General features: G+C 41.1%; 1 protein-coding gene across 2 annotated transcripts in view; it reads left to right on the forward strand.

The window, feature by feature from the left end:
- Positions 1-16,366, forward strand: part of DLGAP1 (DLG associated protein 1) — a 445,633-nt gene that overhangs the window by 107,661 nt on the left and 321,606 nt on the right. The window contains exon 3 of one of the 2 annotated variants that reach the window (XM_049821279.1): positions 6,112-6,242. The exons of the other annotated variant lie outside the window; for it this stretch is intronic. The gene's annotated coding sequence lies outside the window, so the exon portion shown is untranslated. The remainder of the gene's footprint in view (positions 1-6,111; positions 6,243-16,366) is intronic. 2 annotated transcript variants of the gene reach the window in all.

Raw genomic sequence — 16,366 nt, forward strand, 5'->3', positions numbered from 1 at the left:
GCCCTAAAAAAGTAGGAGAAAAAGGAGAGACTTAACTGATGAAACTTTCTGGAGTAGAGTTACAAACACTGTCTGAGCAGATGCTTATGCTGTCATGACTGGAAACAGAACTGGTGAGACATTCTTTGTGCAGTTTGGTGCCTGAGCTACCAAGTCCTACCTACCAAGACAGCTGTACTCCTTCCAGAGACTTCAACCATTGCATGTGCAGTTCTGTGCCACGTGGATTTGTAGCTGAGGTAACTGCCCTGTTGTCTAATATAGACACTGTCAGTTCTAGTTATAAATATCAATTTAATTTTCTGATAGCAGTGGTTAAGTTGAAAGGGATAATTTCTGGTGAGCTTAAGACATGTTGAGGATATCCAAATGTGGATACCAGTCTTGTAAACCTAGGAATGAAAATTCTTGTGTTAGTTCAAATGAAGTTCAAATGAAACTTTTCATAAACTTTAAATACAATAAAGGCTGTGTGACCTTTTATTTAACGGACCCTTTGAAAGCACAGCTGGAGAACACAGAGTTGACATTTACATTTACACCGAGCTGGAATACTATACTAGGTACTTAGCCAGATAGTTGGGCTGAATTATTCAGTGTAATATGGCTGCAGATTTCACTGTAACATAACTGCCATCAAGGGAGAGGAGGAAGTGTCACTAGGTAAGTGGTTAGTACTCGTATGCCAGGAATAAATAAATTGAGCACTTAAAAAGGTTTCAGAACATGTCAAAATCTGCAAACATTCATATTTGTAGCATTATATGTCAGACTGTAGTTGCTAAAATGATGTATGTACATTGGGAAAGGTTATGTTACTTCTAAGGGGATATGATTGTGCCTGGCAGGGCCCATGAAATGCCTGTGAAAAGGAATTATGTGTATTCCTAAGGGTGACTGCATTAAATCTGGTGCTCAAAGTCATTAAAATAGTGAAAATTGCTTGCTAATCAGTCTGCTTACTGAGTGCTTACTAACAGCTCTGTACCTATAATGGCGTTTATTTTCCAGGAGAATTCAGTCAAACAGTATAGGTCACATCCTGCTATTCATTTACATCAGAAGATAATGATAGTTTCAAAAGTGTTTCCAGTAACACTGTAGATATTTTTCAGGTTAACAGCTGGCAGTCTAAATCTTCTCCGTGTTGAGCTGCTTGCTTTGTTGTTATGTTCTATCGCCACATCTGGACTGTGAAGAGATCCTGCTGTGACTGGATTTTTATGTGTCATTTTTTGAGTCCTTCTTGAAAGACGCTATATTTTCTAAGTCACTGAGTCAGGTGCTTTATTAGCAGAATCCTGTTCAGAAAAGTGAGGGATCGTTCCTGTATTTCATGAAGTATTTTTAGCTTTTCTGTTGCTCTCCCAGCGTGTTGTCAGTATGTTTGTCTTTTCCACCTTCTTCAGCAGTTCTCATTCACGTAATTCCCTTGATGGCTCAGTTCCTTTCAGCCTCACACTGTTGAAAAGCTATTATATGTTGGTTTCATTTCACCTACTACCCTGAAAATAGAAAGTATTTTTGTCAGGTAGTGGCCCGTAACGATTCTTGAAGGACAGTGTGGCTCTTTCTTGCAGAAGGGAAGCCAACACACCCAGTTTGCTTCTTGGACAACACAGAACACCACCCAATTTATCCCTTTATAACCAACATATGGAAAAGCAGGAAAACCAAGGTATACACACATTGCCCTATTGTCCAGAGGGGGAAAGCAATGATTTTCACTGAAATGCTATTCTCTTCTTTCAATTCCTGTCAGTTGTTTGCCATATTGAAATTTACAAAATAAAGTGGAATTTTTTCAGGTTCTGGAAATCTCTTCTTAGAGCTGAAAGTATTTTGATGCAGAAAAAAGAAGGGAAATGAGCGTTTGAATAACAGTTGGTAATGTTTTGGGTTAATTTGGGGAATGTCTGATACTATACACGTTAAAAAAACCTTGAGACTGATTGCAGCTGAGACTTCATGTGTGACATTATGAGATTGGGGTGGGGGTAATCTTTGCCTTTGCTTCCTAGAAAAGCATCATGTTTTCTCTACCTCAGACCTTCATTCAGAGGTGAGAAATTGATCATATTACATTGTATACTATTGTCACGGTTTAACCCCAGCTGGTAACTAAGCTCCACACAGCCGCTCAGTTACTCCACACACACACAGTGGGATGGGGGAGAGAATTGGGGAAAAAAGTTACACTTGTGGGTTGATATAAAAACAGTTTAATAGGACAGAAAGGAAGAAAATAATAATGATAATAATAACATGACAATAATAATAATATTAAAAGAATTTGAATATACAAAACAATGCAATTGCACAATGCAATTCCTCACCACTCACCAACTGATGCCCATTTAGCTCCCAAGCAGAGATCCCCCCCCCAGTTTATATACTGGGCATGATGTCACATGGTATGGAATACCCTGTTGGCCAGTTTGGGTCAGCTGTCCTGTCTGCGTCCCCTCCCAAATTCTTGTGCCCCTCCAGCCTTTTCACTGGCTGGGCATGAGAAGCTGAAAAATCCTTGACTTAGTCTAAACACTACTGAGCAACAACTGAAAACATTAGTGTGTTATCAACACTCTTCTCATACTGAACTCAAAACATAGCACTGTACCAGCTACTAGAAAGAAAATTAACTCTATCCCAGCTGAAACCAGGACAACTATTTTGTAGATTCTAAATTCCTTACAAACATACCATCTGCAAGTAAGTTTCAAGGTGCTTGGAAAAAAAAGCAAAATGTAATAAAAGGTGGTCTGAAATGTAGGAGAGGTATCAAACAGAAAGAGTGTTTTAGGTCTTAAATATTCTAATTTAGCTGTGTGTGTTCTAAATTGTCATCGTAGTTCAGCTCGGAAAGGCTAATGCTCTAAGACTAAGCAAATGTCAGCCAGTGCTGAATTCTCAGGGCATAATTCTTCTCAGTATTGCAGATAGGTAGTTACCAGAGAAGTCAAAAAAATGGCACGTGTGAATCCAGAAGCAGAATTTGCCTTTAGTTGCAAGGCTTCCTTTAGTCAATGCCATAGGTAGCATTGCACCTCAGGCAAGAAAATGTGGCTGTTTAATGTTGGAGACAGATCTCATGCTTAAGCCCAGAATCTGAAGTATAACTGTTGTTTGTTTTTATTTTAGCAGGGAAAAAGAGCAATAATCCCAACTGGCAGTCCAAAAATAACCAGATTGGAGGGTAGAAGGAAAAAGAAGGAAAAGGGAAGAGAAAAATGGAGAGGTAAATTGTTATTCTATAGCCATAGTTCCCTTGTAAGGAGGAACAGGGAGGCAGCATTTTATCAGCAGTATGTGGAAATACAGAGTTTCAGTGGTGTATGGTGACTCTGCAAATGAGGAGCAGAGGCACCACTGCTACACCACAGCATTTGAGATGGTTAACGAGATATGTGGGAGATAAAGGGGGAGCACACCATCTCCAGTTCTCTTCTGGAGATATCACTATCTTGTGGTCAGTTGTCTCATAAATTTCCTCAAGTACCTTCTGAATATTGGATTATTACTGTTTGTCATCCGTTATTCACTATAAGGTTCTCTCTCACCATTTCTTTGGTAAGTCCTGGTCTCACATAAATAGTTCTAGTCTAGGTGGTTCAAGCATCAGGAAAGACTGATTCTTTGCAGTGAAAGACGATGGTACAGCAGCAGATTGTTTTTTGTCGTTCCTCTTTCCTTGATCATCAGATTATTGGGTGTTGTGGATGCTGTGGGATAATGGCATGGTTAGGTCCTGATATGCTGATACTGTGCATTTCCTTCACATTTGTGCAAATGATAAACCTCAGCCACAATGGAAAGAATGTTAATGAGTCCTGAGATGGATTCTCCCTTTTTTTTTCTGATTCAGAAGTGAGCTGTGATATGACATTATTTGTAGACTGGAAATATGAAGGGAGAAAAGTAGAAATTATGAGACTCTAAAAGTGTGCTGATCGACTCTTGATGTCTACTGCTTTTTTCCTCACGAAAATAAATGTAAATGTTTTCTTCCTGAACATTTTAAAAATTCAATATATTCTTCCTAGAAAGTACTGCTAGGTATTACATAGGCTGGCTTTTTTTAGGGTTTGAATGATAAATACAACACAGTGGGTTATTTTAGCAGTAATGCATAATTTTTCTTTGTATTATTTTATTTTAATTCTATAGCTTTGGTTTATATTATATGTTTAGAACTTGGACTCTTTCTTCTAAATTTTGTATTAGTGACTGCAGTAAAAGTTCCTAGTTTCCTCTGACCATTTTTCTCCCCTATGCTGTAAAAGAATAGATGGCAACATGTAATGATATTCCTTCAAAACTGAATGGTCTCAAGAAGGCTGAAATAACCCAGACTCCACTCAAAGACTGTAAATGCTGCCTCTTGTTTTATTGCAGAAGCAAATGCAGAGTCCTGTGTCTGGGCTGGGATAACCCCATGCAACAGCACAGACTGGGAGGCCAGCTGGCTAGAAAGCAGTTTTGTAGCTGCTGGAGGTATTCACAGACAAGTTATACATGAGTCTGCAGTGTGCCCTTGCAGCAAAGACAGGCAGTTGTGTCCCAGGCAATGTTAGCAAGTGTAACCAGCAGGTCCTTCCCCTCTGTTTGGCACTTGTGAGACATCAGGAGAACTATGGGTGATTTGGTGTTCCTCAGTAAAAGAAATACATTGACATGCTGGGTTGAGTCCAGCAGAGAGCTACCAAGATGGTCATGGGGCTGGAGTACATCTGAGGTTGTGCAAGGTGAGGCTGAGAGAATTGGGTTGGTTCAGCATTAAAAGGAGATGGCTGATGGGAGGTCTTATTGCTGTCTTCAGGTACCTGGGGCATACAGAGGAAACAAGGCCAAACTCTTCTCAGAGGTGTGTAGTGAAAGGACCAGAAGCCATAGACAAGCTGAAACCCAGGAAATTCTATGGAGTAGGGGTGAGGGGAGACTACCAGGGGTAAAATCTCTGGAGCAAATGTCCCAAGAGGCTGTGGGATCTCAGTCCTTGGAGGTATGTAGAACTTGGCTGGACTTGCTTTGAGATGGGCGCTTGGACCAGATGAGCTCTGGAGATTGCTGCCAACTTACATGGTTTTGTGCATACTAGTGAAAGGACAAGAGGGAGATAAATTGGATTTCCAACAGGGCTATGTAGCATAGGAGACATCTCCTTAGTTAGAATTGTATGAAAGTTTGTGGGTTGGTTTTTGTTGGGGTTTTTTTGCTGAAACACTTCTGGCTCTTACTTTTACCTTAACTTACTTGAGGACGTTTCTATAGTTTCTCATTTTAAGGTAAGTTTTGATTATTTGTGTGTTTGTCAGATTTGCAATCCTAACAGTAAACGTCCTTTCCTGTAATAACTCTAGCTACTGGTAAGGACCTTAATGATCCAATGCTCCATTTCTTTGTAAGCCTTGATCAGTTAAGTAGGTGACAAAATCAATTTCTGAATTAATCTAATTTGGGTTTAAATTGGATACTGTCTGTAAATAGTAGACATGATTTACACTTAACCTGCATCACAGTTTCTGTTTCAGGCTCTCAGCAAGCTCCAGCAGATATGAAATGGATATGAAAGGCTATAGCAATATTTAGAAGGCTCTTTTCAGAACCATGATTCTAGAAACATTTTTTGCATGTAGTAATTTTTAAGTTCTGGAGGACAAGATAAAAAGCTATCAGTCTTCCAAACAGGTGAGAACCAGTGTAATCCAGTCTCTGATGGCATTACTTTGAAAGAGGAATGCAAAAAGTACATTTGTGTAGCTTTATTTTAAATCACTTACTTGCTTTGAACCCATTTGCAAGATGTTATTTACCCACTGGAGGCTGTTTTCACGGACCTTCTTGAGAGCTGAAGTTGCTCAGCAGTTCACCTGCTTTGAGCCCATAGATTGGGCAGCTGTCCAGCTAACAAAAAAATCTCCCAAGCAAGGATTGCCATGTACCAATGTGACTTATCTGACTCAGACTGTTTCTTTATTGCCACAGGTCAGTCATCTGCACATGTGGGTTTTGCATTTCCCTTTCAGGAAGGGCACTCGGCGTCTCTCCTGAGCTCAGTTGAGGACTGTTCATTCCTCCTGTAGTAGTCTCCCAGTACCCCTCTTTTCACAGGAGCCCTTGGAGCAAGGTGTGAGCTGCGTGATGTATTCTGATGGAGGCAGCTCATCCATTGATCCATGGACGCAGGAGCTGTTTGGCCCTGCTATGCCCCATTGGATCAGACTTTGTCCATTTGTGTGCAGGTAAGATGCCAAAAAATACGTCATCACTGCTGATCCAACTTATCCCACTTGCAGCGTGTTCCCTTTCCAAGTGGTCTCTGGCAGGCAGGGCACCAGGAAAGAATGGCAGGGATTAGCCTAGCAGTGGCTGCCTGCTCCCAGGGGGGAGAGTGCAGAAATCTGAGAGCACGTGTTGTGCAGTGCCCATGGTCTGGACTCAATGTGGTGTCTATGTCCACGCTTGCTACACCCCTGGCTTCTTGGGACCACGATTGCAGCTGTGTGCATGGGCGGACGGGTGTCTGCAGAAGACGCAGTCACTTCACTAATGATGGCGTGGATAGGATTTTGGTGTAGCTGGCGTAACTGTGTGACACAGCCTTGTCAGATGCTTAGGGCAGGAGTCAGACACTGCACTCTATGCTGCTTCCCTATTTCATACTCTTTTCCATTAAGTAGCAATGGAAAGTGCTTGTGGTTCTGTGCCTGCTCCCACTAAAGTCTGTCAGTGGTGCTGGCAAAAGAGATAGCCCATTCACCAGGTTAGTATAATTTGGATTATCCTGAGAGGGGAAGAAAGAAAGAGAATTGAAAAAGTGAACTGAAATGAGTGAATATCATACAAAAACAAATTTTTTGTGTGTGATTTTATAGTCAGTACCTCATTCTCTCTTGGGTAAGTTAGAATTACAATTTTTCAATTGTAATTTAAAATTAAGCTAATATTAAGCTCATATATAATTAGTCCTTAAAAGTACATTAACTAGTATTACACTCAGAGAACTGCTAATGAATCACCAGCTTCCTGAAATGTATATAGCTCCTATGAACTACACAGACTGCTGTAAAAGAATTGTGTCATTAGTTTGGTGAGCTGACAAGGCATATGGCAAACTCTTTTATGATGCCTGTTATCCGTAATGATAGCTATTTGTGTAGCTGTGCTATTCACTGGGCGAGAGTAGAACAGGAGTGGAGCAGTTGCTACTAAGTGGAGCAAATGGCAAAAGGGCCAAAAAAAAAATAAAATATTCAAGACCAACGTTTTAGAAATGTGAGAAAAAGAAAAGCAGCACAGTCACCCAGGGGAGTTTCTATAGCAGCAGTAATCTGAAACACCCAGGCACGTTGCCAGGAGCTCCAGTAGCTTGTTAATCAAAACTTCCAAGTCTCTTGCCAGTCCAAGCCTCTCTCAGCATCAGAAGGGAAAACTGTCACATAATGATGTGATACTTAACTTCCATAAAGGAATTTTAAATATTTTTGCTGAGGAGTATTCTTGTCCTACGCAGATTTGTTTTTTTTTTGTTTTTCATCCTATAAAAATATCCTCTCCATTGGACTTTCAACTGAAGTAATGTATTTTTATACATTAATATATTTAATTTTTAATAAACATACAGGATACTTTCTGATACCCTGGCGAATATATTATCTTTTATTGGCTGCAATCAGGTGTTCCAGTAGTAATATACAAATGTTATAATTCTTCCTAGGAATGGGGTAAGGTAGTATTGAGAAGAATAAACAGGTGTATGTGTAAAGCAGACACTTTAATTGCAATGTAAAATTTAAGTAAACTCTGTATAAGCACTCCAGTTATCTATATAGTTAACAATAATACATGGCTTTGCTTCAGGTACTGAATTAACTGAAAAATAATGTCAGCCACTTCCTGTTTGTAGAGGTAGTTGGTTTCTTAATATTATCACACAGTAGGCATTTTTCTCAGCTGATGCTGACAAATCCCATTATTTAGGAAATGTTTCTATTGCGTAATCTTAGCAACGGTGAAGGCAGCAGTGACTTCAGTCTTTTCCATCTTAATTTTCTGGGTGATGGATTCTTCAGTTCACTCAGAGGAGGAGGAGAAAGCAGAAGGACATAAAAGGAAAGTGTGCTCTTTGGCATGGTTTTCCCTTTCCGCTGCTCGCCTGGCAAGCCCTCAGTGGTACTGGTGAGGATGCCAGCGAGAGACAGGAGGGAGGGCAGGAGGCAGCAGCAGCAACTGCTGGCCATTCATACTGAGAGTGTTCCCCAGCACCTTGCTGTTCGCTTCACTGATGGAGGGGTCAGCATTAATTTACGCACTCTGGCATGTTTTGAGGGGGAGTTCACTGCTAAGGGAATGGCTGAGAGTACATTGGGATGCCAGTGAGTTTGCAGAGCTGTGTTTTTACAGGAGCTGTGCTGCCATAGAAACGGAGAGACTATACCTAAGTGTTGGCTTTCCATGTAAATAGCCATAATTGCCTTTGGCCTGCCTAAATCTTGGGAAAGAGAGAGATTTATGGGGCTCAGGAGAGAAATTCCCTCCTCCATGACCCTAATTCCCCAAAATACCATATGCCAACAGGATTCTTTTAAGGGAACTGTTAAGAGTACTAATGAAGCAGAGCATCCTGTGTTCTTTGTAAAATAACCCATGTCAGTTCATTTGGAGTAAAGCCTTCACCACTATAGTTTTCACCCTGTCAAAATGGAGTAGAGGAATTTGACATGGAAGTATAATTCTGTGTATTGCTTTATAGGTCTCAAATTTCATGTTATAGTTATTATTTAGCCCCTATGTTTCTGCTTACCAGAATTCCAGATTTTGGCAGTAGAGTCGTTAATACCATAAAGATCCCTGTGTGACATGATAAATCAGTCTGTTATGGGCCAGAAGTCATACTTACTGGCCTTAGGCAAAATTGATGCAAAGTAATAAACCTAAGAAGCTGGTATGTATAAACTGAAATACTTTCAATCCAATAGGGACACTCTTTAACTCAGTAGTAGCTCGGCTTTAGTTCAGTTTGCTACATTTACACTATAGCTATGTAAGAAGTATATGGCTTGTCTTGGATCACTTGCTGGTTTAGAGTGCTGAAAGAACCTACATGCTTTAACACAAACACAGGAGGAATAAAACTGAGGATAACAACTTCAGATTTCCTTGAAAATGAAGCTTTACCCAAGGGTCAATAAATTAATTTCACTGTTTTCCCTATCTGACTCTCCTGAAAGGCACAGCTACACTTCTGTCAAACATGGTGTGGCTGCTGTTGATGTAGGTAGGTGCAAGATGACATTAATCTAGTTACGTAAAGTGACAGCTTTGAACATCATGAGTTTCAGCTCAGGCTGGAGATCCCGAGTGAATACTCAGAATAGTGAGTGGTCTCAAAAAGCCTGTGGCAGAGCGTGTTTGGCTATGAATAGGTGCAGCGCTCTTAGTAATTGCAAACAGCATTCATTTCCCCATTTGATTTGGACATTTTAGCAGTAAGAAAACTGGGCATCTAGTCTAAGCTACTGTCTGGGTGTCTTTCCTAGCCACTGGAAAAGTGGTGATACATCTTGTCTTAACATGGCTAGATGAAATTACATGTGCTGAATATCACACTTAGAGTATTACTAGCCTGAGTATGCTTTTATGTACTGCAGTCCATCACAGGCTCCCCACAAGCGGTGTGTGTCTTCCCGTCTTGTGCTCTTGCTTCAATAAAGATGATCAAAAGATCACTTTTTGAAGGAAAAGGGTAGAATTGGTTTGTGATTTTGCGTTCAGGACAGACTGCAAATTGTAATTTTAAACCCAAATCCATCCATCATTTATGTAACAGGCAGTCTAAATCATGCTTGTGATACTGGCAGTCTACTTGTACAGCCATAAATTGTTGATCTGCTTCCTGCAAATATTCTTCACTTTCTGAATTATAGTAAAATTATTTACTGTCTAGTTCTTTTTTCAAATGCTTGTGTTGCACAAGCCACTTTGTTAAAAGTGGTCCAGGCAAAGACTTGTTGAAAGGGTTTGAAAGACAGAAACTATGTAAGACAGTTAAGTCTTCTAGGTGATACTGGGTTGATCAATTTATGAAGACCACTTCTTCATGGTGGTCTTCTTCATTTCCACTTCCTCATGAAAACAGAAAAAAAAAATTTTGTACAGAAGTCCAAAGTTTTTGGATTCTTTCCAGTGATTCCTGTCAGTGGTGTTTTTCTAGAAATCCAATTACAAAATGATTAGGAAGCTGTTCTAAAATCTTATCCCTGTAAAAGGATTCTTTCCTTTGCACCAATGGATTTTTTAAATGATGAAAGTGCTTCATATTGGTCCTGTTTTAATAAAGTGCACTAACCCTGTGAACTTTAAATGTGACTTAAATTGCTGCTCCTTTTTTTTATTTCATTTTTTATCTGGCAGAAACTGATGGTTTGATTTTCAATTTTAAACAGCTGTTCCTTTTATGAGATGTGTAGTGAGTTACAAATGTAAATTTCATCTAGGAAAAGTACACGAATTTTCTACTGCAATTGGTCCCCTGGTGTTCTGCCCCAGAATGGGGATAGACAAGGACATACAGCCTGAAGGAGGAACATACCTTTGATATCAAACGTGGTTTGGTTTTAATGTCACAATTATTGCAGACCTTTGAATGATCAGATTTTAAGGGCAATCTTACATGCACTGTGCCAGTTTTAGGAAGGAGTGTGGGAAGGGCTGGAACATCACTGGGGATCAGTCACTTCTCTCACAGATGTTTCCAGTTCTTCCATGAGGATGGTAGAAATAAATATGTCACCATAATCCTTGGCTATAGGAAAAACAAGTTTTTTTCTGAGACCCACATTTACAGTCATCACTGATTCCTATCATTGTGTTACACATTTCAGCTGGGCTCCTATTCCCATAATTTGTACTAGCAAGAAAATGAGTCTCTTCTCTGAATTGCATTTAATATACCATTTCTGTTTTTCACATTCAGCCCACATGGTGCTATGTCTGAATAAAAGCAGATTGGCTTCCTTTTTTATTCAGACACTCTGGCTAACCCTTATATATATAAAAGAACCGCATCAAAGTTACCACCCACTGAACATACACATTTTTTTCATTAATCGGGTCCAACTCCTGTTTAAAGGAAGCTGTTTAAGGGACTGGGTAGCTTCTTTGCATGTTACGCAGATTCCTTCCCACTTTACAGATTCAGCAACAGCTATTGTTGGGAACTAAAGACGCCATTTTCCTACCAATTCAAGTGAAATATTAGTCCTGCTCCATAATAGGCTTAGTGAGTATTTACTGGATACTGAGGTAGTAAAGAACCACTAGAGATCTTGAGTGGAATATAAATAGATTACCTTTTATTGGGTCTCAATGAAAGGAAGCTAAGAAATATGCCAGCTGTTTCATTATTTACATTCGGTATAAATCAATAGCAAATAGGCTTTGATGGTGATCTTCAAAAGGGTTTTAATCATTACTACCCACAGATACAGAAAGAAAGCCTGAGCATTGGGAGTTTACCCTGTGTTTCTCTTAACTATACTGGAAGGTTACCACTGTGATGTTGCACTGACATAATAGCAATAATTAAGATAGCACCAGTCATTTAAACATACTGGAATTTGGGGCTCTATTGTTACCACATGCTACACCTGGGTAATTCCTGAAGCACAGATGACAGACTAATGAGCAATATTCACTTAAATCCCATTGAAATTAATGAAGTTGTATGATAGAACTGTAGATTTTGTGCCCATGTGATGCACATGAACAGCACAGAATGAAGGCAAACAAGTTGTGAAACCCCAGAGAAGGGCGACAAAGCTGGTGAGGGGCCTGCAGCATAAGTCTTATGAGGAGCAGCTGAGGGAACTGGAGTTGCTTAGTCTGGAGAAGAGGAGGCTGAGGGGAGACCTTATCGCTCTCTACAGCTACCTGAAAGGAGGTTGTAGTGAGGTGGGTGTTGGTCTCTTCTGTCAGGTGGCTGGTGATGAGAGGAAATGGCCTCAAGTTGTGCCAGAACATGGTTTAGATTGGATATTAGAAAAAATTTCTTTACTGAAAAGGTTGTCAGGCATTGGAACAGGCTGCCCAGGGAAGTGGTGGAGTCACCATCCCTGGAGGTGTTAAAAAAAAATTTGTAGATGTGGCACTTCAGGACATGGTTTAGTGGGCATGGTGGTGTTGGGTAGACAGTTGGACTCAATGATCTTAAAGGTCTTAATGATCTTTTGGTCTTAGAAACCTAAACGATTCTATGATTCTAAGTTTATGGTTCTGCTTTAGAGTGGTTCTCCCCTGCCACATGCCAGGATAATGATGAGCACACAGGGTCTTGAGGATACCTATGGAGCCTGATTCCTTCACCAGTCCACTTTCATGGTTTGAATTTGCACACTTTGTTTTGCATTTTATTTGACATTACAGAAAGTTATGATATGTAAATGCCTGACAACTGTATTCCCTAGTTTGTATACAAAAGTTATTCTAAATGTGGTGGGGTTGGGAGGATGTGTGGGGTATGAAGCAGGGTAGGGCAGGGGGAGAACAGTTTAATGCAGGAGCAAGTGACATTGAGAGAAAAGAATAATTTTATAGTAGAAAGTACACAGTAAGAGTTGCCAAACTTCTTGGCTCTTGAAGCCATGCTGCAAAGTGTTTGAGAGCCACAGCTTCCTGATGGATTCCCTATAGCTATTCCTGCTGTAAGTCCCTACTCCCTCATTCCATATTTCTGTTTCTTCAACCAAATCCATGTCCTCCTGTTGGAGCGGCGGAGGAATGCACATAAGTCGACCCAATATGAGTGATAGAAGTGATTCAACTTTATTTGCACGGATAGCTCATATTTATACAGTTTGCGATAATTATGCCTACTAGTCCTAATATGATTGGTACATTGCTAATGTTTATTCATTACTAAAACACACCCACTTGTGGTTGGCAGCTACGCGTGTTCAGTAACTATCTCATGAGAACTTCTTCAAAAGTTACTTGTGAAGTTATGCCAAGGTCACACCGTCCCTGTCTTTCTCCTGATAACAGCGAGACCAGCTGTTGTTTTTCTCCCAATATCAGTAAAGCCAGCTATTTTCAGCCAAGGCCTAGACTTGCTGCTCAAACTGTCATTCTTTCACACAGAACTCTGCTCGCACAACTTTTCCACAGGCCCATGTCCTTTTTCAGCAAGCCACTTCCCAACAATTCCCCCTTTTTCTTTTTGTGCGAGTAGAGCTTGGTGTGTCAGCTTTGAGACTCCTCTCATCATGTACCCATACGCAATTTTAACTATTACACAGATTAATATCAATATACCCAACCATCGTAAGGCTTCCTTAATCAATGACATTAGCCGTGGTGTTATCCCACCAAATATTGACTCTAACAAACCAACTAGTTTCTTGCTGGATCTTTGTGTATGTTTCTTCAGCCAATTTATCTGTTTGTGAATAGATTGAGGTAAAATTTTAACACCTGCTGTATTGCCCTTTGCAAAGCTCTGTGAACACAATTAATTAAACACAGTAAAAACAACATTATACCTAATAAAATACATAAGCACACAAAAAGAGGTTTGATTAATAGCTTTAGCTAGTGACACCCAAACATTCTTACTGTCCCATGGCGTTAACCGATGTGGATCAATCACCGGTGTCACTGTCATGCTGCTTACTACAGTCAGTGTGTTCCATATCAATCTCAGCATAAGGTTTCAAATTTATGGGTAAATCAGGAACGTATCTGCCAGACATGGAGGATGTGATTTTTTGTCCAATTGCTGTCAAGGCTTGCCGTCCCAGTGCACTTAGTTGTCTTGTAGAAGTTAAGCTATCGCTGCCCCTCAATAAATCCAGCAGCGGCTGTAAGTCTGTATTTGTAATACCACAACAAGGTCGAATCCACTGTAGGTCTCTGTTTAAATCTTTCTCCCTCTTTTTGTTTTTGAGCAATCCAGGCTTACTTAATAACTTGGGATGCCATTTTCCTTAATAAGCTGAACAAGGTAAAACTATTACAATAGCTACAATCACAGTAACTACGATAATGCCCATAATTCTTTGAGCCAACCTGTTACCCCTAATGACCCAGACCATGAGGACTATGAGGAAAATGAACCATCCATACATTCTTGTGCCATCTTGCTCCACGAACTCAGCCCAGCAATCGGTAGGTGCCAGCTTTCCGTGGGCGTCCCCACAGAGGCAACGACGGCCTCACTGTACACCAGCCCGATGCTCTTCGGAAAATCCCGGTATTTATACATTTGCAGAGGAACGGGTTTTAGCACACGTGGCCAGCGGGTGCCAAAAGTCCGCCTCGGTTGCAATCTATGACGCATGCGCTCGCTGGCCAGGCGCGCTGCACGAGTCATAGCCATCTTGTCTATTGGTTCGTGGGCTTTACGATACAGTTGCGATGCGCAGAGAATCTTGACCTGTTATGTTAGCCAAGGTGACCTATACATTAGTTTTTGGCTGAGGTGGTATTCATATTGCCACATCATCTATGATGCTCCAGATGATGATGGTCGTGCAAATCGAACAGGAGTCCGTCGTGGGCCTGTATCTGTGGAAACACAATCAAACTCGTTCCCAGGTTATTAATGGAAATAGACCTTACCCCTAATTTTGGCTTTAACTAACTTTTACATTTACCCCACACTGTCTTCCCGTAATCACGCTATGTTTAATCAAATTATGCTTAACACACTTTTTACCTAAAGCAAGTTCTATATACAATAAGGCACGCTGTTCTAAAAACCTGTCTGAAGGACTCAGTGTCCGCTATAAATACTCTATTAGTTAGAATCTGTCGGATCAGTGGCTTCAGCACCCGCCGGTGCCGTGCCAGTTGCCATTGGGACAATTCTGGGTCCAGCATCAGTGCGAAGCCATGGCTTGACCCACTTAGCCAGGATCTCCCAGTAAGTTTTACTTCTGCTGATCCGCACCATTTCCCGGATTCTGGGTCCTTATACATTACCATGATTCCTGTACTTTGTTGCGTCCTTTCTGCCTGTAAAAGAACATGATGCACTACCATTGGTGGGTCTTTGTGATCACCTGTCAATCTAAGATAATTTAGCACAAATAAGGCTTTGGCCAATCGTTCCTCTGGGAGTAAGCCCTGGGTTCCCCCTTTTTGTTTTTGCAGCATGTTCTTTTAGGGTTTGGTTGGCCCATTCGATAATAGCCTGTCCTGTGGGAAGATGTGGAATACCGGTACCATGATGAATTCCCCACAAATTACAAAATCGAGCAAATCGTGTAGAACCGTAGGCTGGGCCGTTGTCCGTCTTAATTTCTTTAGGCACACCCAGTACTGCAAAAGAAGCATGAAGATGTCATTCAATATGTAAGGCCTTTTCTCCAGTTCATGCCGTGGCCCACATGGCAGCAGGATAGGTATCAATACACACGTGCACAGAACGCTTTGCACCAAACCACGTGACATGGGTGACATCCATTTGCCACAACTGCAATGGCAAAAGACCTCGTCGGTTAACCCCACAGTCCAAGCCGAGCCCCTCCTCTTGACAATCAGGGCATGCTTTAAAGATACCTTGGGCGTCAGTAAGTGCTAAGTCAAATTGCTTTGCTAACATCCTAGCGGGTTGGTGCAAGAGCGCATGTGATTGCCGTGCTTTGTTGAAAACGATTCCCTGGAGGAGGCTCCCGTGGCGCTGCAACCAATTGGTCAACTCTGTCATTTCCCGTTTCTCATCTGCACAGTGTTCTCATACCCAAGAGTTCTACCAGAGGGGTCATATTGCCATTAGTGATACCGCAAAGATTCCGCACCCACTGGATATCTCCCACAAGCTTCTGGACATCATGTAACATTGAAATTTCTCATGTTATTTGAACCTTCTGAGGTTTAACATTGCTAGCATTTATGTGCCACCCCAAATACTTCCAAGGTGCTGCCTTTTGCACCTTTTCAGGAGTGATTATTACTCCGCGATGGCTTAAGATGTCCTGCAATTGAGTTAAAATCTCATCCTGTGGCAAGTTACTGAGGTAACTGCTTTCTTACAGGCTCTGATGCCCAGGCCACATACACCTGACGCATCGTGGGGGAATTGCGCATTCATTGCGGTAACACGACCCAATGGTATCTCTTATAGGGATCTGCCTTGTTAATTGATGTTACCGAAAAGGCGAACCGTTCAGCGCCATCTGGGTGCAATCTTTTAGATTTATAATTAACAAATCCCATTCTTCTGGAAGCATAACTGGAGATGGCAAACCTGGCTGCAGGGCTCCCATACTGTGCATCACCACATTCACAGCTCTGAGATCATGTAACAGTCTCCGCTTCCCACTTTTCTTGGGAATGGTAAATATTGATGTATTCCATGGACTAGTAG

The sequence above is a fragment of the Accipiter gentilis genome, chromosome 2 (assembly GCF_929443795.1).
Source record: "Accipiter gentilis chromosome 2, bAccGen1.1, whole genome shotgun sequence".
Classification (NCBI taxonomy): domain Eukaryota; kingdom Metazoa; phylum Chordata; class Aves; order Accipitriformes; family Accipitridae; genus Astur; species Astur gentilis.